Here is a 27,029-nt window from a genome sequence, read left to right on the forward strand (position 1 = left end):
ATTAATCAACCTTAGTCCTGATCAAAAATACTGAATTGTTTAGAAGATTACATGATTTTATTGCCAAATTTGTAAATGATGTCACTGATTTGGTGGGAAAAAAAAAAAAAAAAATCACAAAATGACATTTTTTATATGAAAAGTAATTGTGGATTGGATTATTATGTTTTATCACAGTGTTGAACATGTGAACGATTAGTAACAACATTGGCTTTGATGCATTGTTGCATTTTCATTTTTTCTCCCTAATTTACTGTTGGTGGTTACTACGCCCCTCGCTGCTGGAATCAGCTTCCAGAAATGATCAGATGTGCTCCAACATTAGGCACATTCAAATCGAGACTGAAAACACATCTGTTTAGCTGTGCCTTTACTGTATGAGCACTGTGCTACGTCCGACAGATTGCACTATTATGTTTTTCGTTTTCTTTTTCATTCTTTTATAACCTATTTTAACTCATTTTAATTTGTTTTTATCTGTTTTTAATAATTTTTATTGTCTGCATTTTATGTTCCTAAACTTGTCTTGTTTATTCTTGTTTATGTAAAGCACTTTGAATTGCCACTGTGTATGAAATGTGCTATATAAATAAACTTGCCTTGCCTTGGTGGCCGTTTTTGCCCCATTGACTTCCATTATAACCACATTTGATGGTGCATAAATACACAGTCTTTGATTTAGTTTACTCCATGTAGTTCTGAGACCTGAGATGCATTTTTTTTTTATTTTCTCAGACATCAAGGTAAATACGCAAAATTCAATCTCACAGACCCACATGCACACACTTCGATGTGCTGTTACACTCAATATATACAGGCATATCTAATGGGTTAATGGTGCCAACTGATGATCAATGAAAAATTACAATATTTACCTTTTCACAGGGAAAACCTCCAACAATCATAAATGTATATATGGTGCCAAGGTTTTGTAATAAAAAAATGTGTTTATAATGAAAGTCAATAGGGCAAAAACAGCCACCAACAGTAAATTAAAATTAAAATCAATCAAAAACAATGCATCAAATTTTATGTTGTTTTACATGTTCATGACTTTGATAAAAGGTAAAAAATAAATCCAGTCCAGAACTACTTTTTGTACTGAAAATACGTCATTTTGAGTGTTTTTTTCACCAAATCAGTGACATCATTTATGAATTTGGCAATTAACTAATTAAAATACTGTAATTTTCTAAACAATTTAGTAGTTTTGATCAGGACTGAGGTTAATTTAACAGTTTTATAAAAAATACTTATCTGATTCAGTTTTACAGCAGTTTAATTCAGTGGATGTTTTCATCCCAAACATACCAAAAGGGTAGGAAATTTGCCCAGCGTGCAGAGTTAAAAAATAAAATAAATAAAAAATAAATAAAAAAACGTAAAAAATAAATACATTTTTTAAAAGCATTTTGCCAAAATGCATGTTAAAATAACGCCCAATCCCAACTCTATTTTTGTACCCCTTCCCCTTGGCTCTTGAAACAGAGTGTAAAGGGGAAGGGCTTCAAAATTCACCCCTAAAAAGTTGGACAGCACTACAACACCTGCACACGTCATCATATGTCATCGCAATCTCTTTCTTCATATGAGATCAGACGATCGTGACTGCTGTAGTTTTTCCAGTTGCTTTATTTTTTGGTATTTATCTTCAGGAAATCACTGAAGGCATATATTATGATATCATAACAATCTAATGTGGCATTTTAGCTTTTTCTTTTTTTAAGCATGACGGTAAAACAGAAACGCGGTTATGAATGTATTAAAACGTGTTTGTTTGTTGTAAAAATTTGTAATAATGGCAAAAAAAAATAAATACTAATTTGTGAATCTCCTTAATTCCGGGTCCAGCTATGCTGCCATTGTAGATGGTGTATTCTGGGATATTTTCTTACCCCTTGGTTTTGAGTATGGTCCTGAAAAGTATTTGTTCAAAGGGGTATATAGCCCTTCCCCTCAGCCCTACAACTTCACGCTAAAGAGAATTAGGACAGCCCTACCCCTTCACATGGACGTGCAAAACTAGGGGTAGGGGTATGGGGAAGGGCTAAGGGGTTGAATTTGGATTTGGGACTAATATTTGTCATCAAATATCATTCTGCTTGCTGAAACGGAAAAAGTTGTGGCCACATTAAGACTCAAAATCAGCCCAGAGTGGATGAAAACATTCCCAACAGCACACAAGGGTTAACATTCTAGCTATTTCAGGCATAAAAAAAATGTTTACCCATACAACGTATTTCTGCTTATTGCCACTTAAACCCTAAAGCTGGTTTTGTGGTTCAGGGTCACATAATGAGTTTATATGATTCTGTTACTTGACAAATCAAATACTTCATGATTGTCTCTTTATCACTGGGAGTGATATGCTTCCAGCTTATTTCATGTGTTTGTCAACAATCATTTTAATCCTAACAGAAGCAGTATGATTTTATATTTCTTTAAATAAAAATAATGTCGAATGGCGCATCGCAATTTTTTAAAATTGAAATACAAATGTCATATAGTCATAGTCCAGGATGACAATGACAAAAACCATTGGGCTCAAGCTGTGACAGAAGGCTTTTATCCACACCACGGGTATTATTTCACCATACCAATGATCACGCTTTACATTTAACATGACTTCACTCTTCACGGTCACATGATCAGGGAATAGCAAATTGTAAACACCAATTGTAAAACATTTGCTTGATAAGTTTGCAGTTCATTCCGCTGTGCTGACCCCTGATTAATAAAGGGACTAAGCTGGAAAAAAAATGAATGAATGAATGAAGTAACGCTGCTACCGAGCTGTCAATCAAATCAGTGGGCGTCACATAGGGGTGGGCCTCAAAATAGGAGGGATTTGGATTTGTGTGTGTGTGTGTGTGTGTGTGTGTGTGTGTGTGTGTGTGTGTGTGTGTGTGTGTGTGTGTGTGTGTGTGTGTGTGTGTGTGTGTGTGTGTGGTCACACTTTATTTTAATGGTCTGTTTGTTGAATTTAAGTTACACTGCATCTACATGCCAACTAATTCTCATTAGATTATAAGTGGACTGTTGGGGTTGGGGTTAGTGTAGGTTGACATGTAATACTTGCAAAGTTTCTTATAGTCTGTTAAATGTCTGTTGAAGGAGCAGTATCAGCAGATATTACGCAGACAGTCTACTAATACTCAAATGGACCATCAAAAATAAAATGTTATTGTGTGTGTTATTATTATACAACACAAGTCTATCTGTGAAAACTTTGACTTGGTCTCATTTGAGCTAGGCATGGGACGATAACCGTTTTCAAGGTATAGTCAAGGTCAAGGTTTTAAAACCGGCAAAAATTTCCTGCAATACCGTTAATAAGGTATGTGAATGGTTTTTTATTTATTTATTGATTTATTTTTTTAGGAAAACAGTATCTCCAGCAGAAAAGATATCCAAAGATGTCATTTTAAATTGTAACGGAATCTGTAACAAATGAAGACAGCAGAAGTCAATTAAACCTTTTAATTATTTAGCCTGACATGTTTATATTTTAAATCTTTCAGAAAGTAAAAGATATTGTTTTCAAAGGGGGAAAAAGTTGTTGTTTTTTAATCAAAACATTTCAAAAGAATCTTTTTTAGAGCAGTAATCACAATACCGTGATATTGTGAAACCTTAATATTTTTATCTAAGGTTATCATCCCGTCAGAAACTTATACCTAATCTAAGCCTAATTAATAAGCCTAATCTGAGGATCATAAAATGTGATTCCTTTCTTTTATCCTGACTTTTAACCTTGAAACCAAGCACCTTTTATTAACATTTTGCTGGCAGCTAGCTCTCTGCAACTCTCACATGGTCGCCAACTGAAACTAAGCAGGGCTACGCCAGGTCAGTACCTGGATGGGAGTACCTGTGTACCTGTGTTGCTGCCGGCAGTGGTGTTAGTGTGGCCAGCAGGGGGCGCCCAACTTGCGGTCTAATGTGGGTCCTAATGCCCCAGTATAGTGACAGGGACTCTATACTGCTCAGTGAGCGCTGTCTTACAGATGAGACGTTAAACCAAGGTCCTGACTCTCTGTGGTCATTAAAAATCCCAGGATGTTCTTCGAAAAGAGTTGGGGTTTAACCTCGGCATCCTGGCCAAATTTGCCCACTGGCCTCTGTCCATCATGGCCTCCTAACCCTCGCAATATCATAATTGGCTTTATCACTCTGTCCCCTCTCCACCTATCAGCTGGTGTGTGGTGTGCGGCCTGGCGCAAAATGGCTGCAGTCGCGTCATCCAGGTGGATGCTGCGCACTGCTTTTGGATTAGGAGATTCCCCCCTATGTGTAAAGCGCTTTGATTGCCCAGAAAATCACTATATAAATGTAAGGAATTATTTTTATTATTATAATTATTATTTTGGTTTGATGTGTTATATTGTCTGTGTTAGTGTTGGATATTACTCTACAAAAACCTTGCAATAGTTAATAACTGAAACTCTTAATTTTTTTTAAGTCTTGATTTTTTTTTACTGTGTAGAAAAAGATCATGCAGAATATGTACTTTATAAGTACTAGTAAACAGCTGACATCTTAATAATAGGCAGGTAACAAGTCATTAGCTATAATGAGAACTATTAAGAATTTGAGGAACTTAAAATCAAGTGTGGCGACATGGTGGCTCAGTGGTTGGCACTGTCACCTCACAGCAAGAAGTTAGTTCAAGTTAGCTAGTTCAAGTCTCAGCTGGGCCAGTTGGCATTTCTGTGTCTGCATGTTCTCCCCATGTTGGCGTGGGTTTCCTCCGGGTGCTCCGGTTTCCCCCATATTCCAAGCACATGCACTATAGGTGAATTGAATAAGCTGAATTGGCCGTAGTTTATGAGCGTGTGTGAAAATGAGAGTGTGTGGGTGTTTCCTAGTACTGGGTTGCAGCTGGAAGGGCATCTGCTATGTAAAACATATGCTGGATAAGTTGGTGGTTAATTTCACTGTGGCGACCCCTGATGAATAAAGGAACTAAGCTAAAAGAAAATAAATGAATGAAAATCAAGTGTTACCAAAAGCTTTTTCAACTGTATATACTTTTTTAATATAAAAAAATGTATTTATTAAAGCCCTTTCTATGACTACGGCAACACATTATAATTCAAGTTTATTTGTGAGTGTTTTTTTTTTTACTACAGTCTCTGTTTATAACTTTGACTTTGTCTCTGTCAGCTTATCCGAGGATCATAAAGTGCGATTCCTTTCTTCTGTCCCGACTCTCTTTCTTCCGAAGCACCCCTGTCATCTTTCCTCCTGATGAAAGTATTAGCTCTATCGCTCTCTTATCTGATGTAACTCCGACAAGCTCATTTCTCTGTAAAGAACTCTCACCTGCTGCATTGAGCTGATACACACACGCACGCACACGCCGGCCTCAGGCAAGGAAGACTTGATTTGCGTCACATGCGATTACGGCTCTTCAGAGCTCTGCAGAAACAGAACAGTGATTTTCAGAGACTTTCTTTTTGAAACAGAACTCCTGAGAGGACAAGCAAAAGTTCAAAACCTTCAATGCCTTCTCGAAAAGCTGCATCAGCTAAAATAACACACATAGTGCTACGGAGTAATGAGATAAGACTTTTTTTTTTTTTTTTTTGCAGAGTAAATGAAAACTTAAGGATCGACGTGATGTTATGATCAGATCCTTTAGACATTTTTTAAAAATGATGATATCACAGATTTGTGCAATTTTATCAGACTGAAAATACTTCAGTTCATTTAATTTCATGTCATTCAAAACATGCAGTTGTTGGCAAAATCAAATACACATTGCAACATCGATGCTGAAACGATATTATCAACCAACGTCACACGGTAATATGCACCCTAAACAGTGTAAATGAGTTAAGTCCAGCAAAACTCAAATTAAAAATGGCATTACATAGCCCCAATTTGAATCTATTCATATGCATTGCATGACCTCCCATAATCAAACTGCAACTTGGATGAAGCTACAGAACTATTCCAACAAACTGCAAGGCAATTCCGCCTCCTGACTAGTCTGCCAAGTACATAATCATGCCCTATGTTTGCCAATCACTTAGGCACATAAAAAATGAATTATTAATAAAAAAAGTACAATGAGTCATTTTCCAAACTACTTTTACTCAAGTATGAAACTGGAAACTTTGTAAAACACTGACTTATTACTCCAGAGTCTTATTATTCTCCGCTTCTTAATGGTCTCACGAGCTCCAGCAATAATGCCATAGATCATAATGATAATGATGTAGTTTATAGTCAAAGAAGCATCTTTTATTTCCTTTCATAAATCACGCTCAACACTTCACCTCGGTAAAAGAAAAGAATCCCAAATATCACCTTTGTCACTGACAGAGGTCAACAATCAATCATGCATGTGCGACAGCTCCGTATCACTAGGCCACATCTGGACTCTAAATGTGATGGATGAGAAGAAAGAATGACTAGACACGTACGTGAGCCCGCATCTCACCTTCAATACACTCTGTTCGCATACAATTGGACCACTAGAGAGCAAATATAATTCTGCAAAGTGAAGTGGCTTCGAAGGGGACATGGCATGAAAAAGATGAGTCTTCGAAGAAAAAAGTTTATAGGGACTTTGGAGGAACTGCACCATCAAAACGGAGATTTTAATTCAGAAATTCTGAGTCACAATCCTGCACTCATTACTCCTTTATAGGGCACTGGTTGGATAAAAAACAATGCTACTGAGCATTTTTACAAGACTTTTGAACTTTTTAGGACTTAATTTTATATACACCCTGTAAATATATCTAAATTAGCAGTTTTTATTTTAAAAAATTATATTTCCTTTTCCTTATATTTTATTTGGGGATTTTGCTATTTGATTTATCAATCAATCAATTGTGGAGTTCCTCAAGGAAGTATTTTAGGTCCATTATTATATATATATATATATATATGTGTATATATATATATATATATATATATATATATATATATATATATATATATATATATATATATATATATATATATATATATATATACATACACATATACATATACATTAGGGGTGTCACGATTTCGATTTTTAATCGAAATCGATCGAAATTTATGCTCAATTTCGATTATCGAATCAAAAAATAGAATCGTCGATGCTGCCACGCCCCCATGTCACATCAGCTTGGCTTGCCAAGCGGGAAAAAACAGGCTTGTTGAAGTGCTTGTTAAACTGCAGAAGCAGGAGACCCGTCGACAGAACTTAAACCCTCTCCTCTTTCAATGAAGTCGCCGGTGTGTAAGCATTTTGGATTTCCAGTGAGTTATGTTGACAACGTTCGTGTTGTCGACAAAAAAAAAAAAACACACAGTTTTGCAAGCTCTGCTATGTACGTATTACATACGGTTCGTCCGATAGACAACACCGGCATCGCAATCCTCCGCCCGCCCCCATTGCAAAGCTGCTCGCGAAAAGCACACACTCAGGCCCTGTTTACACTGTCTTTGTTTTTAAATGGCATTTTAGAACAACGATTTGACATCCACAGTGGCGTGTAGCATTTCTGAGCAGTTCTCCTTCCTCACTACCTCTCAAAATGCACATCACGTGACCACACAGACACAGACGCACACACAGCCATGAGCTCGAGACAGCAGGTCCAGGCAGTCAGAGGACTGCTTCAATCTTTCACTCACTTGCACTTAGTCATTTTAGTGAACACCTCAGATACTGTTGGCTGGTTCCTGTTGGTTGTGCTGAAGATCATCATCTTCAGCTGAACCTCGCAAAAACGCAAATGCTTGTAGTTTCTGCCAACTCGACCCTACACCATAACTTTTCAATCCAGATGGATGGGGCAATCATTACTGCATCCAAAATGGTGAAAAGCCTTGGAGTAACGATTGATTACCAACTAAACTTCTCTGACCACATTTCTAGAACTGCTCGATCGTGCAGATTCGCACTCTATAACATCAGAAAGATCCGACCCTTCTTATCTGAACATGCAGCTCAACTCCTTGTTCAAGCTCTTGTTCTCTCTAAACTGGATTACTGCAACTCTCTACTAGCCGGGCTTCCAGCTAACTCTATCAAGCCTCTTCAACTACTCCAGAATGCAGCAGCACGAGTGGTCTTTAATGAAGCTAAAAGAGCACATGTCACTCCGCTGCTAGTCCGTTTGCACTGGCTGCCAGTTGCTGCTCGCATCAAATTCAAAGCTCTGATGTTTGCTTACAAAGCGACTTCTGGCCTAGCACCTTCTTATCTGCACTCACTTCTGCAGATCTATGTGCCTTCCAGAAACTTGCTTTCTGTGAATGAACGTCGCCTCGTGGTTCCATCCCAAAGAGGGAAGAAATCACTTTCGCGAACGCTCACGCTCACGCTCAATCTGCCCAGTTGGTGGAATGAACTCCCTAACTGCATCAGAACAGCAGAGTCACTAATTACTTTCAAGAAACGACTAAAAACTCAACTATTTAGTCTCCACTTCACTTCCTAATCTGCAATTGCCTCTCTGAATATCACACTAACTGTACCCAAAAAAAAAAAAAAATTCTAATACTACTAATACTTCCCTTCTTAGACTTTACAGACCTGAAACTTGCCTATAGCACTTATTCATTGTTGCTCTTAGTTTGTGTAAATTGCTTCCTTGTCCTCATTTGTAAGTCGCTTTGGATAAAAGCGTCTGCTAAATGACTAAATGTAAATGTTGTGCGTCTTTTTTACAGACGCCATTATAACGACACAGATCACTGCCTATTCACGAGTCCCACAGAAAAAGTGATTGACAGGTGGTAATTATGTGTGTATCTTGCCTTTATTCATTTACTGTATGATTTGTTTATGGGTAAAACAAAGACCATGCAGGTCAGGTAGTTTAAACGGTAGGCTACGAATAATTAATTGGTCATTAATTAATTAATTATTCATAAAAGAAAATCGAATCGAATCGTGCCTTTAGAATCGAAAATGTAATCGAATCGAGGATTTGGAGGATCGTGACACCCTTAAATATATATATATATATATATATATATATATATATATATATATATATATATATATATATATATATATATATATATATAATTTAATGATTTTAAACCAATTTTAGTATTTCATCAAGACAAAATGGCCCTGCAAGAAATCATGAGTTCCTAGTTAAGAAGTGTGTCCAACTGGTTTTTAGATAATAAACTTTCTTTACACATAGGTAAAACAGAGGCTATTTTATTTGCTTTAAGAATGAAATTAAAGAAAGAGGATAGTTTTCCAATCATTAATCCTAATTATTTGGGATGTTTTATAGATGATAAATTATCTGGAGATGTTATGGCAAGAAAGGTTTTTACGGAGATATGTGGAAAAATTAGGTTCTTCGCAAGGCAAACTGATCTGTCGGATGTTCATTCAATAAAATTTTTTGTCAGGAGCTTTGATTCAACCCCATTTGGATTATGCTACCTCATGTTGGTATAGTAGCTGCTCACAGAATATGAAGGAAAAATTGCAAAAGGAACAAAATAAATTAGTATAATTCATTTTAAAAACTCATCCTAGAGCACAATTGCACAAAGAGTTTTTAAAAGAATTTGGCATGTTAACTGTTAGTAATAAAGTGTGTTTTTAAAACTGGGAATGGTCCGTAAAATGTTTAATAATGCGGTTCCTAATTACTTGGTGAACTATTTTCAAATGGTGAGGCCTCAGTATTCATCCAGTACTAGGGGTTGGGATTTTAATATTTGTTTATTTACATTTGGAGATCTGGTGGGGAAAAATATGTTTTTATATACAAGTGCAATCATGTGGAACAAATGACCAAAATCAATCAAGGAAATAAAAGACTTAAAGAGGTTCAAAAAAGCTATCAAAAGATGGGTGTTTATGAGTATAACTAGTTTGCATGGTGGACGAGGATGTTTTATGTTATATGCTACTTGATTGTAAATAGGGTTGCAACTGGGAGGCCATCAGCTGCGTAAAACATATGCTGGATAAGTTGACGGTTCATTCCGCTGTGGCGACCCCCAATAAAAAGAGGAACTAAGCCGAAAAGAAAAATTAATGAATGAAGGAATGCATTTGTGAATTATTTTGTTCCCATTTTAAAATGTGGAGGTATCGTTTTGTTTTATGCATCACATCTGTATTTTGAAGCCATACTTTATTTTATTCAACAGCGAGGACCGCAATGGAAACAAGCCCAGGGCTTATATACAAATATAGATCATAGAGAAGGTCTAGAAGCATTGTTATATTATCAAGAAAAGAGACCATCGCCAAAAAAACCACCAACATGTTTTATTGTACAGTTGGCTGAATGGACATTGAAAAATAATGTTTTCTTGTTTCAAGATCAACTTTATAAACAGATTAAGGGAACAGCTATGGAAGCTTGTTTTGCCCCAAATTATGCAAATCTATTTTTGGGATTATGGGAAGAGAGATTTGTATATTCTGAATCAAATCCTTATTTGAGTAGCATTGTGTGGTGGGGTATATATATAGATGATGTTATTCTGATATGGTCTGGATTGGAGGCAGATTTGAGGCAATTTCATGCTTTTTTAAATAATACTAACGCAAATCTGAGATTCAGTTTGGATTTTTCATTCACTCAAATAAATTTTTTGGACTTAAACATTTTTAAAGATACTACAGGAAAATTACATACCACCATTTTTAGAAAAGAAACAGATAGAAATACAATCCTGAGAGCAGATAGTTTCCATCCTCCATGGCTGATCGAAAATATTCCTTTTGGACAATTTCAGAGATTGAAAAGAATTTGCGACAAAGAAGAAGATTTTGAGATCAAATCACAAGACATGGTTCACAGATTCAAACAACGGGGTTATAAAAATAGAGTAATTTATAAATCTTATAATAAAGCAAAAGATAGCAACAGAGATGAATTGTTAATAAAAAGACCCAGATTAAACCAGTCAGAAAGTTCTGTTTATTTCGTGACACAATACAGTACTGAGGCAAATACAATAAAGAAAATTATAAAAAATAATTGGAATATTTTGATGAGTGACCCCCATCTTAGGGAAATTTTACCTGTATCCCCTCTGTAGTCTTTCGAAAAGCTCCAACTATCCAAGATAAACTTGTGAGAAGCCATCTTTCCACTAAGAAAACTAACACATGGTTAAATCAAACAACAGGGAACTACAGATGTGGTAATTGCAACCATTGTGAAAACATGCTCAAGACGAACATATTTAGAGATCCTTTTTCGGGCCGTGAATTTAAGATCAATTCATTTATCAATTGCAATACTACTTTTGTTGTTTATCGACTGGAATGTCCTTGTGGTTGTTTTTATGTAGGAATGACTAAGAGAAAACTAAAGTTGAGATTAGCGGAGCATAAATATGCGATACGTACCTGTAATCCACAATATCCTATGGCTCTACATTATAAAAATCAAGGTCATGGCAATCCAAGTTCATTAAAAATAGTTGGCATTGAACATATTTATAATTCTACAAGAGGAGGAGACAGGATAAAATGATTAAAACAGAGAGAGACTTTTTGGATATATACATTAAAAGCAACCAGATTTCCAGGTTTGAATGGTGAATTAGATTTCTCTTCTTTTTTGTAAAACAGTTTTTCTATAGTTTCCCAGAAATGGGTTGCGGCTGGAGGGGTATCCGCTGCGTGGAAAGTAGCTGGTTGGCAGTTCATTCCGCTGTGGCGACCCCGGATTAATGAGGGGACTAAGCCGATAAGAAAATAAATGAATAAATGAGTTTTTCTATAGATGCTTTACAGATCGTAATTATACATTGATGTATGTGTTTATATGTATGTATGTATTTTCCATGTATATGTATATGTATATATTGTATATATGTATGTGTATGTATGTATGTATGTGTATATATATGTATATGTGTATGTATGTATATATATATATATATATATATATATATATATATATATATATATATATATATATATATTCTTTTTTCTTCTCTCTCTCTCTCTCTCTCTTTTCCCACATATGCAAGTGGGTGTTTGTGTATCTATGCCGAATTTATGATGGTAGTAGAGTTTGCTTGTTAAATTATTTGAGTGCCATTTGAGATGTGTAAATGAGTCATGTGACCGTAGTACTCAAAAGAGACTCTAGACGCACCTGATCACTGTTACCCTGATGAAGGCAGACTTCTGCCGAAACGCGTTGGTTTTTAGAGATCTAGCCATGTGAATAAAGGCTTTTTAATTTTTTCACTTTACTCGAGTGCCTTGGACTGATTCTTGTTGCAGATTTGATGAATCCCTTACCCAAAGAGCACCGACCATACATTTGAACTTACCCCAGAGCGCTTTTTGTTTTGTTTTTTCTGAAGCCCAGGGCTTTATTGTGTTTTTATCCTTGACAGTTTTTTTTATTTCAAATAGTATGGGATACTTTGTATTTTTGTCCAGCTTGACTAAAATCTGTTAAATAAAATTCAATTAAATTCAATTCAATTTATGCTTTTGAATTGAATTATGGGGTCTAGATCATTCTTCCAACATCTTTTAACCAAGATAAGTTTTAAAAAAGTAACTTTTATGAACATTTTTAATAGTTTAAAGTGCTATATTGTTTGGGTTGGTGTTGTATATTACGCTACAAAACCTTGAAATAAGCTGCCATTTTCTGTTAATTTAAACTCTTATTTCGCTTTACATTATTTCTTATACATTCAAATTGTGGCCACTGACCACTTTCCTCCTCCATGTTTCCTCTGTTGTTGTTTACCGCGTCGGCTCTTCCTTCTCCGTCATTTAACTGCAGAGAAGTATCACATTGTCACAAGTTTAATGATGTACAAAATTGAATGCCTCAATAAACCTGCCTGTTTACATGATAGTCTCATCGTCACATCTGATTCATATTTGATTTATTTCCTATTTATTTCTTTAAGGAGGCCTGAAACCAATCTCTGAATATCGAAATGCATGCAGTTTTTTTTTTTTTTTTGCACGGCCATAGAACAGATCTGATCTATGTCACATATGAGCTAAAAAAAATGTGATTGGGTCACATTTAACCGAAAGTGTAAACAGGGCCTTTGATTTGGATTAAAGCAAAACTGTGAAGGACACCTACCCTCCAGGACTGAGTTTGCCCACCCCTGGCTTAAATGGTCAAAATGCAAAAGAAACAAATTGACCCTGAATATGTACATCAATTTCTTTAAGAAAAACAATACAGAACTGGTTCAATTTTTCATTTTAGAGGGTGAAATAACCTGGACATATTCCGTTACAGTCTCAGAGAGATTCACCCTCGCATTCTCCTGTTATAGTCTATTTTCAGAACAGCTGAATATGTGAAAGACGTATCTGTATGTGTGTGTGTGTGTGAGTGTGAGTGTGTGTGTGTTCACACCCTGTTGATGGTTATAGATATGAACACATGCTTAAAAAACAGGTAATGTGTTCTGACACAAAGAACAGAGAGTACAAGTGTCTAAAGAAACACACACACACACGTTTGTTTTTGTGAAAAGTGGGGACATTACATAGGTTTCCATTGATTTTATACTGTCCAAACCGTATATTGTATTGCCCTCACCCCACCTCACCCCTAAACCCAACCATCACGGTAGACTGTGTGCAGCTTTACTCTCTGATTAAACTCATTCTCTAGGATTTATAAGCATTTTGAGAAATGAGGACATCACCAATGTCCTCATATTTGACCTCATTTTTGTAATACCTGTGTCATACCCATGTCATTATACAGATTTGTGTCCTGATGTCACAAAAACACATACACACATATACACACACACACACACACACAAACAAACCTATCGAAACAAACTACAAAATCCTTCCTCTTTTAGACCTTTCTATTTCGCATGACCTTAGATTTATGTGAACAATAACAATATATGTGCACATCCTGATTTGAAGAATGATGGCAACATGAAAATTAGCAGTTAAAATTAGAAGAAATCCAACATCATAGAGAATCTCAATTGTGTATAATTTCTGTAGAATCTTTTATAATTCTGGATGAATTGTAGCGAATATATTCAATCATTCATTCGTTTTCTTTTCGGCTTAGTCCCTTTATTAATCCGGGGTTGCCACAGCGGAATGAACCGCCAACTTATCAGCACATGTTTTGTTTGGATGTCCTTCCAGCTGCAACCCATCACTGGGAAACAATCACTGAATGCACATGCATTCACACACATACACTACGGACAACTTAGCTTACCCAATTTACCTATACCATATGTTTTTGGACTTGTGGGGGAAACCGGAGCACCTGGAGGAAACCCACACGAACACTGAGAGAACAAGTGGACTCAACACGGAAATGCCAACAGATCCGGCCTGGGTTTGAACCAGTGACCTTCTTGCTGTGAGGTGATTGTGCTACCCACTGCACCACCGTGCTGCCCAGCAAAAAATATTGTCATGACATAAAATGTTAAAAGTTTAGTTTTTTTTTTAAATGTTAAAAAGTACATACATTTTGAATCTCATTTTGAATTGAGATGTACTGAAACGTCATCCTCTGAGCACCACTGAAGTCAACAATATGAAGAAACATCCACCTCCTCACACTGAAGAAAAAAGTTCAGAAACTGACATCTTGGATGACAAGAAGTAATAAGTCTTGTCGTCGATCCCAGTTCTAAGAGCAACACATACTAACTTGACTTCCAGTTGATCATTTGTAAAAGTGGCAGAAGGTGGATTTTTCTGATGACTCATCTGTTGAGCTTCATCCCAATCATCACAAATACTGCAGAAGATACTGCAGAAGACCTACTGGAACCCGCATGGACCCAAGATTCTCATAGAAATCAGTCAAGTTTGGTGAAGGAAAAATCATGGTTTGGGGTTGCATTCAGTATGGAGGTGTGCGAGAGATCTGCAGTGGATGGCAAGATCAACAGCATGAGGCCCCGTTTATACTATTGCGTTTTAGTTTTAAAACGGCGTTTTAGAATGAAAACGATCCGCGTCCACACTAGCGGTTTACCCAGCGTTTCTGAACAACTCTCCGTCCACACCAAAAATGCTGAAAACGGACATCACGTGACCACACATACGCTCTCGGGCAAATATCCAATTAATCAACTAGAAGTTAATTTATAATTTGTTCTTCCTAAAACTAGGGTTGGGTACCGAAACCCGGTGCCATCATAGCACCGGTACCTAGGTAACTGGTACGTACCGGTATTAAATCAGCGTATGAATTTCGGTGCCTAATTTGAAGCCTATAAGAGCGTGTGAAGCGCGTACTGTATGTTGAGTAGAAGCAGCACGCAGGCGTTTGACTTTGACGCCTGTTTCAGACCGCAAGCGAAAGCAGTGCGTGAGCAGCGCGTGTGGAGAGCAGTAGCAGCACGCAGCCGTTTGCCTTTCACACCAGCTGTGTCTGCAGCGCGCAGCTCTCCGGCAGCTGCTGCAGAGATCAATCTATCTCTTTTTCTATCTCTATGTCTATTCTATCTAGTTATGAACAGCTCTCGGGTGGAATAACTTGAGTGAACATAAAACAAAGCCGAGTAAAACTTTCTTCCTTAGCTTCAGCTGCACAGCACAGCACACATCAAGCTCACATCATCCAGCATGCGTGTCGAACTACACTACCCACAATACACTTCGCTATGGACTACAACTCCCTTAAATAACAAGTCTTAAAGCGACCACGGCCCTCTCCTGCAACACTAGCGTGCAACTTACCAAAACTAATACTAAAACTGTTTTACTTTTGGTTTTGTAGTTCGGGCCTAAATAAATGTTTGTTGCAGTTTTTAATCGTTTTAAGTTAATTTGAATGACTATATATAAATCAGTTGATATTATTAACGCATTTATTGGGTAAAATTGCTACTTTTTACTGTCATTCAATGTGTTTTGGTCATTATCAATGCACGAAATTAAAAATAAGAAATAGGACTTATTATGACTCCAGAATAATTATTTTTTTAGGAAAGAGTGTCAAAATTTTCAGAAACATTATTGTAAATGAATGGGAGGGCAAAATAAATTGACTTCAACTGTAAACTTTAACAGGCCTACAGTTGCAGCGATGTGCCTTGATGTACTTGAATGTTAGAAATATGTTCTCATACACCAGTATAACGTTACTTGTCAAATAAATAAACAAGGAAGATTATTTTGAGTTTATGAAGACTGCAGAGTGATGCATGAAAACAAATGACTTTAAATAAAGTTGTAAGTATTTTGTGATTTATTTCAGGGCTCGAAATTAACTTTTTTACTTGGTAGCACCGGTGCTCCCAACTTCAAATATTTAGGAGCACCAAAACAATTTTAGGAGCACCAGAAAAAATTTAGGAGCAACCACCAAAAATGAATGAGCACCGCTGCAAATTGTTTTTTAAGGGATTTATTGTATTTTAAAACAACATTAATAGGACTGACAAAAACCAGAAACAACTATCTAACTAATGCTGCGAAGACTTTGATATTTGTGTGCAATAATTCCAAAATGAATGTCTAATAATTAGGCCATAGAATATTAATGATGATAAAAAATGACAATAATAGTAACAATGAATTCCATTTCTCATTATGATACTGCCTTGAATGTGCATGAATGTAGGTTATCTGCTATAAAAAGTCTGTTACTTTATGAAAAATAATTGTATAGTTTGCATCAAACAAAAATGAAGCATTGCAGTAAGAAATATTTATTTTGCACTGCTGTTTTTATATGCATGTCAATTTATTAAATAATATTTCTGCTACAAAACAAACAAAAGATTATAATAAATCATTCAATTCAATGATGAAAGCTGCAAAGCAGTCATCAGTAAATAAAAAAAATAATAATATACACCTCAAGAAAGAATAGACAAAAGAAAGTAAGTAAAGTCTCACTTCTATCACTCTTTAAAAGTTTTGGTTTCAGTTTGTGTCAATTTAAAGGTTCAGTCTGAGCTGATCTTTATTTTTTTGTGTTAGTGGAAAAGCAGGCGAGTCAGTCGACCCAATTTATGAGCAGGCAGCACCACCGGCCCAATACCGGTCTTTGTTATGAGCCGCAGTTTCAGTGTAAACTTAGTAAAGGCGAGCTTCTTTGGCGATGATATGTACAGTATTATATTTGACTTTTAGCGGACATTTGCGCTGAACACGCAGTAAACGCAACGCATCGAGATTCGGGCGCCTTCTCCAAGTAGCGCGTACTCGATTGATCTCAGCTGGCAGATCATTATTCACCACGTGACGCATCATGATCGCTTTCATCTGCGCCTCAACTTCAGGTGGGGTTTGCAAACCTGTGTGCTTTAAGTTTTCACTATTCAGCCGTTTGCATTTCCCGTGGTCATAAAGGCTCCTTCCCTGTCATCTGACAGCGGAATATCTTGAGTGAATGACAGCTAATATGAACCAATATAGCAGCATGGAAGAGCGATACAGGACGTTTTTGCAAAAAAACAAAACAGGTCGCACTACAACCATTATCTGCAGTCGCACTAATGCTCCCATATATATTATGAGGTCGCATAGATTAATTTTAGGGCGCATATGCGACCAAAATGGTCGCAATTTCGAGTCCTGTATTTGTTAAAATGTGCTCCTAAAACTGCGTGGCCCCTGCCCGCCCCCCACAGGTTAATAGTAAGCTAATGTAACTTCATAATGCAAATCTTAAATTCATGCTAACCAACAAATGATCAAAGGAAATGTATTAATGTAATACAATCTGAATTGATGTTTACTTTAAACTGTAATTATATTGTTCTATTAAAATGATTTTTAAAAATATTTTGTCAAACAAAATATTTTTGTTAAGTCATCCACCATCATTTTGTGGCTAAAAAGTATCGATTCAGGCACCGTTTTGGCACTGGTATCGTTTTAAAAGTACCGATTAGGCACCGGTATCGAAAAAACCCCAAACGATACCCAACCCTACCTAAAACTTGGATAGGTGACAAGACTTTTGTCAGATAGTGTTGCTTCCCAAACTCTACTTCAATACCCAGTGCACACACACACACACACACAAGCACACACTGTGAGCATACACCGTCCATCTTCAATTCTTGTCGGGACTGGGAATCGAACCTGCAACCTTCTGATTACAAGTCTCTAACATCATGCCACAACTGCATGCCAATAAAAATGAGAGTGAATTATCAGGAGATTTTTTATTCTGGGATTAACGAATGCTTTTGGTTCCCGTTCAGATCACACCATATGGTCGCACGAACGCGACCCGTGGATTAATAACTTTTTTGACTTGTAGATAGATCCTAAACTTATAGCAAGTCGCAGAAAGATCACCTCCCCCAACATTCAAATGGCATGTATGAATGAAATTTGGCTTTCCGGTAAAATGTAATTATGACAAGTTGTGGTGGCACCTAAATGCTTTCTTAGGTTATTAAAGGGCTTTTCTGTTAGCCCTGTAGGGCTGCTCGATAATGGGAAAAATCAGAATCACGATTATTTTGGTCATAATTGTAATCACGATTATTCAAAACGATTATCAGTTGACGTCAAAATTATTCATCCTCCTGTGAATTTATTTTTATATATAAATATTTCCCAAATGATATTTAACAGGGTTTTTTTTTTTTACAGTATTTCCAATAAATTTTTCTTCTTCTGGAGAAAGGCATTTTGTTTTATTTCAGCTAGAATAAAAGCAGGTTTGAATATTTTGAAACCTATAATAGCTCGATATTATTAGCCCCTTTAAGCAATATACATGTTTGATTGTGTGCAGAAGAAACTACTGTTATACAATGACTTATATATTTACCCAAATTAAGCCTTTGAATGTCACTGAATACTAGTATCTAGAAGAATATCTATAAATATAATGTGTAAAATATAATGTACTGTCATCATAGCAAAGATAAAAGTAATCAGTTATTAGAAATGAGTTATTAAATCTGTTATGTTTAAACTGTGCTTTAAGCATCTTCACTGTATTTTTAATTTTTTATTATTGATTAATATTAAAAACAGTCGGCAGCAGTAGGAATACCGCACGCTGTCACTTTAAGAATAGTGCCGCTCTGATATGGTTTCTCTTTCTCTTGTCTTTTGATTCTCAACTTGTTAGTTTGTTACACAAATGGGGGTTAATATGAATAATCAATAAACACCGCGCTCTGACACAAATGTGCATGTATTTGACCATTAAAGCGCTCAGAAGATCGCGTTAGATGTGTGTGCTCTGCTGTCCGAGGCTAAGCACGGCGTGCGTGCAAACACAAACACACGCTACCTGTCCGAGGCCAGACACGGCGCGCACACACACAACAGCACGTGCTCTTTTACGCTTTTAAAATTATGAATGATGCGCATCCCGTGCTGCAAAAGTTACATTACAGCTCACGCTTTTAGTCATTTTCACGTGGAACTGAGCTTTGCAGAGGCAAAGAGTTTTCACATGTGTACAACTGAAAGGGGGCGGTACGTGATGGAATAATCGTTTATCTCAATTAATGGTTTTTCATAATCGTTAAAAGCGGAAATCGAAATCGGATTTTCGATTAATTGCACAGCCCTATAACCCTGCATTAATGTATTCAGTGTATAGCTGCACAGTTAATCATGAAAAGACCACAATCTCGATTCAAACACCCATGCAACCTAATTTATAAATGATCGTTATTTGCATGTTTATTAATCCTTTAAAGTGCCGCATTAAAATCTGCATTTGACCAAGGGAGAGGTTCAGTCTTTTTTCAGTTAGTTACAAATTACAAACAATCAAATAACAGAAGTTCCGAGATAACAGTTTATAGTCCAGATAAAAACACTGACGCTTATGTTACAGATTAAAAATGATAGTTTAATGCAACTTGACGTTCAAAATTAAAGTTGCAGCTTAGAGCTGCACGATTAATGAAAAAAAGATTGCGATCTCGATTCCACCCCCTAGACCAGGCGTGACCAACCCTGTTCCAGGAGATCGACAATTCCTGCAGATTTCAGTTGCAACCCAAATCAAACACATCTGGCTGTAATTATCAAGTGCTGTTCAGGTCCTACTTAATTTATATCAGGTGTGTCTGATCAAAGTTGGAGCTGAACTTTGCAGGAAGGTCGATCTCCAGGAATGGGGTCAAGCACCACTGCCCTAGACCAGGGGTTCCCAAACTTTTCAGGCCGCGACCCCCTAAATGACAATGCCAATGACTCGTGACCCCCAATATCCTCTGAGGTGGTTATAAATACAGAAACCTTGCATGCAATGGCACACACACACCAATGGACACAAGTCTATTCTTCCTTTAATTTTTTTATGTATGAGAGCTGTAAATGGGCCACAAAGTTTAACCAGGTGTTATGAAATCTGCTGCATCTGACGCTATTGCTGTGTCTTTAATACAATGCAATTACCCCGGGGTTGCAATCCAATAGAAGTAGTAACTATAAGCTACTATAGTAACTATATATGGTATAAACGACTATTTTTTTCTCTTTAGAAGGTTATGGATAAAATATGGTAATTCTTATGGTTAAATAAAAATAAATAGATTTTTGGAAACCACCAGGCGACCCCCCTTCATTGTCCCGTGACCCCTCGGGGGGTCCCGACCCCCACTTTGAGAACCATTGCCCTAGACGATCTTAATCCAGCAATTCTACGATTCTGCCAATCATATTTTCAAGTTCAGGAGAGAAACAATACATTGCTCAGCAACATGGACACCACCAAATGGTGTTGAAAGAGTCACAGACTGCAGTTATAAGGTATAATTCACTCAAAAATGTCTGTTCTGTCTTCATGTAATGGTGTATTTGCACCAAGAAATTACACGTGACGTGAACTGACTGTGAGCTGTTACCACAGAGAGGGCGGGCGCGCGTCTGTGAATGAAGTCTACTGTAGTGAACAGAACCTGCATAAGCTGTGAGTAACAGGTAACAAAGTTGTAAATGACAATCAGTTTGTGGCAAAGAGCCATTGTTTGGGAGCCACGCGGGAAGAATGAACCGCACTTAACAGTGAAAATGAAACCGAAAGCAAGCACATCATATCGCATTTCAGAGTTTTGATTGTGACAAGCATTTAATATGCTTTTCTTTCATAGTGAACACAGAGTAGTGCATGAAAATAAATGTTTGACAGTGTCAGTATAACTACTCTAGCCAAATAAAATTTAATATAATGCAAGAGGGATTCTGATAATGACAAATGTGATTTCACCAGTAGAAAAAAAATGCTCTAATAATGTTGTCAACACCAGATGACAAGTGTATGTCTCAAACATAATAATTCAACTTTAGAATCATGAATAGTTGTATTCTCATGTCATGATTTTACTGTGCATTAATGACCAGGACAAATTAAAAGTCTGTTCAAGTCCACCATTCCAAGTCTATACAAAATTAGTTTTTTTTAACCAACGGTAGAATTACACATAGACCTAATATTATTATTAGGGGTGTCAAAATTAATAGTTTTTTCGGTGCACCATTATGAAGACGTGGACAATTCGGTATCGGTCCAGTAATAATCATAACCGGTTATGTACTGACGTCATTTATCTATATGCGCTCTGTCGCGAGGGAGGTGAGCGCGGGTATTTATAACACTCCAGGAGCAAACTTAGGGCTGACCCATGGCATAGGCAGTATAGGGAAATGCTAAGGGCGCTGTACATCCAGGGGGGCGCCAGAAATGAGCGCGGTTAAGTTGGTTTTGTTTTGATATTCCCGACACATTCAGTTATAGTGGCAATAACTCAAAAACCTCTTACCCTAAAATGATCTAAAGTGCGTTTCCTACAAAAAGACAAAGCTGGTTATGTTTCACAGCTGTCTTTTGCTTTTTTTTTTTTTTTTTTTTCCTCGCTCGACATTACGACCACTGCTCCCTTTAAGCCTGCTGAGTGGAGCTCTCAGTAAGGGACCGTCAGAAAAGTGCTTCTTTTTTTCTTTTTTTTTTTTTTTTGCTCCGCTCAGTGCGAGCTCTCCCGCCTAAATGCATATTGCGAGGGCTTAAGTGTATGTCTATGTTTGTGTATGAGTGTGATTGAGACAGTGTGGTGCTGTGTGTCTGTGACAGCTTGTTATAGCCTCTGCCCAAAATATAACACTGTGTATAGAAAGCATTGTCAATGCACCGTGAGGCACCGAGATATCGAATTGAACCGAATCGATGACGTGATATATATATATATATATATATATATATATATATATATATATATATATAGGTATAGGTTCACACCTCTAATTATTATTGGTGTTTTTTTACCTTATGTTTGAGAAATAACAAGAATAATAGCATATACTCATATTAATCTTTATATTACATCTACAGAGAAAATCGTGATCTTTATTTTAAGCAAAAAAAAAATGTGAATCTTATTTTAGCCAGAATCGTGGAGCTCTATTGCAGCTATTACATTGTATAACCAGTAGGTGGCGACAACCATCCATACAAAAATGTGTCTCCGAATAATTCTTCAAAAATGACACTGTAATGAAATGTTGAGTGAGTTATTCATTTTTCTTCAGCGTAGTTTCTGATTTATCAGGGGTCGCCACAGCAGACTGAACCGCCAACTATTTCAGCATATGTTTTACGCAGCGGATGCCCTTCCAGCTGCAACCCAGTACTGGGAAACACCCACACACTCGCATTCACACACACACTGTGGCCAATTTTGCTTACCCAATTCACCTATAACGCATGTCTTTGGACTGTAGGGAGAAACAGGAGCACCCGGAGGAGACCCTCACTAACATGGAGAGAACATGCAAACTCCACACATAAATGTCAACTGACCCAGCTTGGACTCAAACCAGCGACCTTCTTGCTGTGAGGCGACACTGCTAACACCTGAGCTGCCTATAAATGAATTATTAAATCATTAACTGATTTTATATGAGTGTTTGTTGTTGTACAAGATTATAATATTAGACTTATACACTTGGCATTATCAGCAACAGTAACAAAGATAATTTTTCACAGTATCGAATATTTTATTTTTATTTATCAGCTGGTCTCGTCCCCTTTTTGCTAATCCAAAAAAAAATATCTGATCCGAACCGTGAGATGTGCTCCCTTCCACCACTACCACTTAAGTATATTCTCATTAGATTCATCCAACAAGCAGTAGTTCTTCTGTCAGAACCAAAGCAACAGGTTCCGCAGTTGCTCAAGTCTTTGCGAAGTGATTGGATTTGAAGGCAATGAGACGCTGGCCATGCCAAGAGCTTCTGCCCCTTCATCCGTCATCTTCCCAGAGCTTTTTATTCCTGACGATCAATTTCCTGAACAAGAGGCCGACAGCCTTTGATCAATACGTCACTGTTGTTTTTCCTCCCTCTTTATCTAAATCTGTGCCTCCGGAAAAATGAAAAGCCAAACTCTGGCCTCTTTGTCTTAATTTTTACTGCACGGAATTGAATTCCACCACCCTTCAATCACAAGTAAGAAGTTCAAGGCACAGAAATAAAATAAGAGAGAGAGCGAAAGAGAGAGGATGAGAGATATTATGTTGAAAAAGTCTGGCTAGTCGGGGATAGGAAAGTCTGAAAAGGTCTGGCAAATAACAATAATTCTATGTCAAAAAACTCGGACTTCTTGAAAATAGAAAAATTATGTAAATATTGTCTAAAATAAAACATTATTCAGTAATGTGGTTGGTTAACAAGTAGTTTCATTGTGGTTAGTACCTAAGGGTGTCAAAATTCATTACTTAGGGTGCTTTCACATCTGTAGTATGCTTCATTTGGTCTGGACCAAGGGTAATAAATGATACATTGTTGCATTTTCTGCCGTCTTTGGGTCGTTTTCGCACCACTCTGCTGGCTTTGGTCCTAACCAGTTGAAACGAACCAAAATGCAGTCATCTGACAAAATCCACATCTCTTATTGGCCAGATGTTGTTGAACATATTTCCCAAACTGCTTATTGATTGGTCAGAATTCACATGCGGGAAAATGGCAACGAACTCCCACAAGTAAACAAAACCTGCAGACACAAAATGTCACTTTTTACTCTGGAAGGACGACTGCGCTGACTGATTGTATTCCTGCTTTAGACAAACTATACATTTCGAGAACGGAGCGTGGCTGGAAAACAACGTTTTAATGCCTCGCTTGTCATTTCAGGAGGTGGCGTGAATTAATTTAGCTAAACTGCGATATGGTCATCTTACGGAAATAATATCAACGATCCATCAGGTAATGTTTTCCCCTCTCTCTCGCTCTCTCTGTTGGTAAAGCGCTGTCAACAAATATTTTTCCTCCATATCTCATAATGCACAGCGCATCGGCTTACAGCAGCTGGATTAGTCCAAAAGGCGCAGTACTTTTTGCTGTTGGACCTGTTTTAGTACGAATCATATTCTCACCACAAACGAACCGCTCCAGGGTTCGTTTGAAAGAGTACCGAGACCACCTCTTCAAGCAGGTCTCGGTACACTTATTTGGTCCACTTTTGGTGCGCACTCGAGTACGATTTGTGCATTCTCACCTGCCCAAACGAACCGCACGAAAAGGGAAAACGAACTCTAGTGCGATTCAATCGAACTGAATAAGGCAGGTGTGAAAGCACCCTTAGATGCACTGCCATGCAGACGAGGACAATTCGGTACCGGTTCAGTAATACATCATAACTTGTTACTAGGGCTGTACAATTAATTGAAAATACGATTTTCGATTTCGGCTTCTAACGATTATGAAAAACCATTAATCGAGATAAACGATTATTCCATTATTTACCTCCCCCTTTCCAGTTGTAAACATCTGTTAAAGTAATTCTGATTTAACGAAGCACCTCATGTCCTCACATGCCACCACAAAATTAGTGGCTATGCAGGTAATAACGTGAGCAAATAAAACGTTGAAGCAAATAAAACTTGATTTCTCCACCGCAAACACTCATAACTCATTACAGAATTAAACTAAATAATATCTAACATCTATAAGTTCTAAACCACTTATTGTATTTTATTGCACACCTATAGTAATGATAATGTTTATAATGATATGTTAAATTTGATGGTAGGCGAGGCAGTGGCGCAGTGAGTAGCATGTTGCCTCACATCAAGAAGGTCGCTGGTTCGATCCTCGGCTCAGTTGGCGTTTCTGTGTGGAGTTTGCATGTTCTCCCTGCCTTCGCGTGGGTTACCTCTGGGTGCTCCGGTTTCCCCCACAGTCCAAAGACATGCGGTACAGGCGAATTGGGTAGGCTAAAATTGTCCGTAGTGACAGTATGAGTGTGTGTATAAGTGTGGATGTTTCCCAGAGATGGGTTGCGGCTGGAAGGGCATCCGCTGCGTAAAAACTTGCTGGATAAGTTGGCGGTTCATTCCACTGTGGCTACCCCAGATTAATAAAGGGACTAAGCCGACATTCAAATTTCAATAAATGAATGAATGAAATTTGATGGTTGTCTCTCACATAAATCTCCCAAATAGCGTAGATTAGTGTACAATGTTTTTATATGTATTTTATAGTTATTTGACATTAATTTTTATTTTAAATGAACGCAATAGTTACTTTCCCTGGTAAGTAGTTACTTTTATAAATATGCAACTCAGTTACTATTTGTGAGAAGCAACTAGTAACTTTAACTAATTACCCTTTTAAAGGAACATTCTCAACACTGGGTACTATAGTCAAAGATTAAAATGTAGTTTTAATCTATATAAAATAAGTCAACTGGAAAACTGGTTTCTTGTTATGTCAACAAGAAAACGATCAATTATGCATTTTAAACAATAGTTTACCTTTTTTTTTAACTATATATTTAAGCCATGATAACTACAAATTAACTGTGGTTTTGCTACACTAACAACAACAATGAATAAAGTTAACCATCAATCAATATGCTAAATACTTCACTTTTACTTCAACAATTCCATGGGTCATTTTTCCCTGCTGAAAAAAACAGCATATGCTGGTAAGGTAGGTTTTGATGCTGGTATGCTGGTCTCAGTGCTACTCCTGACCAGCAAGACCAACATTGAGACCAGCAAAACCAGCATTAAGACCAGCAGGACCAGCATTGAGACCAGCAAAACCAGCATTAAGACCAGCAGGACCAGCATTGAGACCAGCAAAACCAGCATTGAGACCAGTAGGACCAGCATTAAGACCAGCAAGACCAGCATTAAGACCAGCATACCAGCATCAAAACATACCTTACCAGCACATGCTGTTATTTTCAGCAGGGTTGTAAAGTACACCGAACATGTAACGTTAGCTGCTTATGTTTCTTTGTAGTCTGGCTAATATAATTCATCCGTATTTTGTGTCTATGTAAGTTAGCCTGGCTAATACAATTCATCCGTCTTGTGTTTCTATGTAGCCTGGCTAATACAATTCATCATGGTTTTGTTTCTATGCAAGTCATCTTAGCTAATACAATTTTATTATTGAAAGTCTGAAATTAAAAGGTTGGAATACCAAAATAAACAACGCCAACAAAATATATTAATCTAGCGTTACAAAAATATAAACATGACTTTTTATTTACGATAACGTTACTCTATAACGTTAGCATGCGTCAAGAGAAACGTATATCGCGAATATCGACAAGACCGAAAATAACGTGACTTACTACAAAAATACCTCAGTAGTCAAAAAATAATAATAGGCCTACTCACTTTTTAGACATAACATCGATCATTGTGCTTCATTTTGCCGTCAAAAGCAGCCCAACAAAGCCAGTGACGCTTCGGTCCTTGTTAGCGAACCAGCCGTGTTTGTTTCTCTTTCCTAATTGAATCAGTGAATCTGTTTTTTTAACGAATCAGATGAGTCGGCGATTCAGTGATCCCCTGCTGTTTCGAACGAATCGAATAACAAATGATTCAGTGACAACGACGTTTACTTTCTGTTCAAAATCGAACTAGACCAATATTTGGAAACTATCCAGCATTCTCTTAATCCAAAAGCAACGAAAACGGTATCCATATATTCTTCTTTTGTGTCTCTTTAAGGTGTAACTTTATTTCATTAGTTTTATTTTTGTTACCCTGGCGTTTATTTGTCTTTGTGTGTATTTCCGTGCATTTGTTTATTTATTTGTAGTATTTGTCTCTATGTATGTAATTGTATTTGATCGACCTCTTTAATAAAAAAA

At 37.1% G+C, this 27,029-nt stretch overlaps 1 protein-coding gene across 15 annotated transcripts in view; it reads right to left on the reverse strand.

Annotated features, from left to right (window-relative positions):
- The window catches only part of LOC101883723 (uncharacterized), a 303,912-nt gene extending 277,250 nt beyond the window's left edge, over positions 1–26,662 (reverse strand). For 9 of the 15 annotated variants that reach the window (XR_012406654.1, XM_073951898.1, XM_073951890.1 and 6 more), the window contains exon 1: positions 26,551–26,662. The gene's annotated coding sequence lies outside the window, so the exon portion shown is untranslated. Of the gene's footprint in view, positions 1–5,325; positions 5,422–26,550 lie in introns of all 15 variants that reach the window. The other 6 variants (XR_012406653.1, XM_073951891.1, XM_073951885.1 and 3 more) reach the window with 1 other exon arrangement.
- Between the last annotated feature and the right edge of the window lie 367 nt (positions 26,663–27,029).

The sequence above is a fragment of the Danio rerio genome, chromosome 5 (genome assembly GCF_049306965.1).
Source record: "Danio rerio strain Tuebingen ecotype United States chromosome 5, GRCz12tu, whole genome shotgun sequence".
Lineage (NCBI taxonomy): Eukaryota > Metazoa > Chordata > Actinopteri > Cypriniformes > Danionidae > Danio > Danio rerio.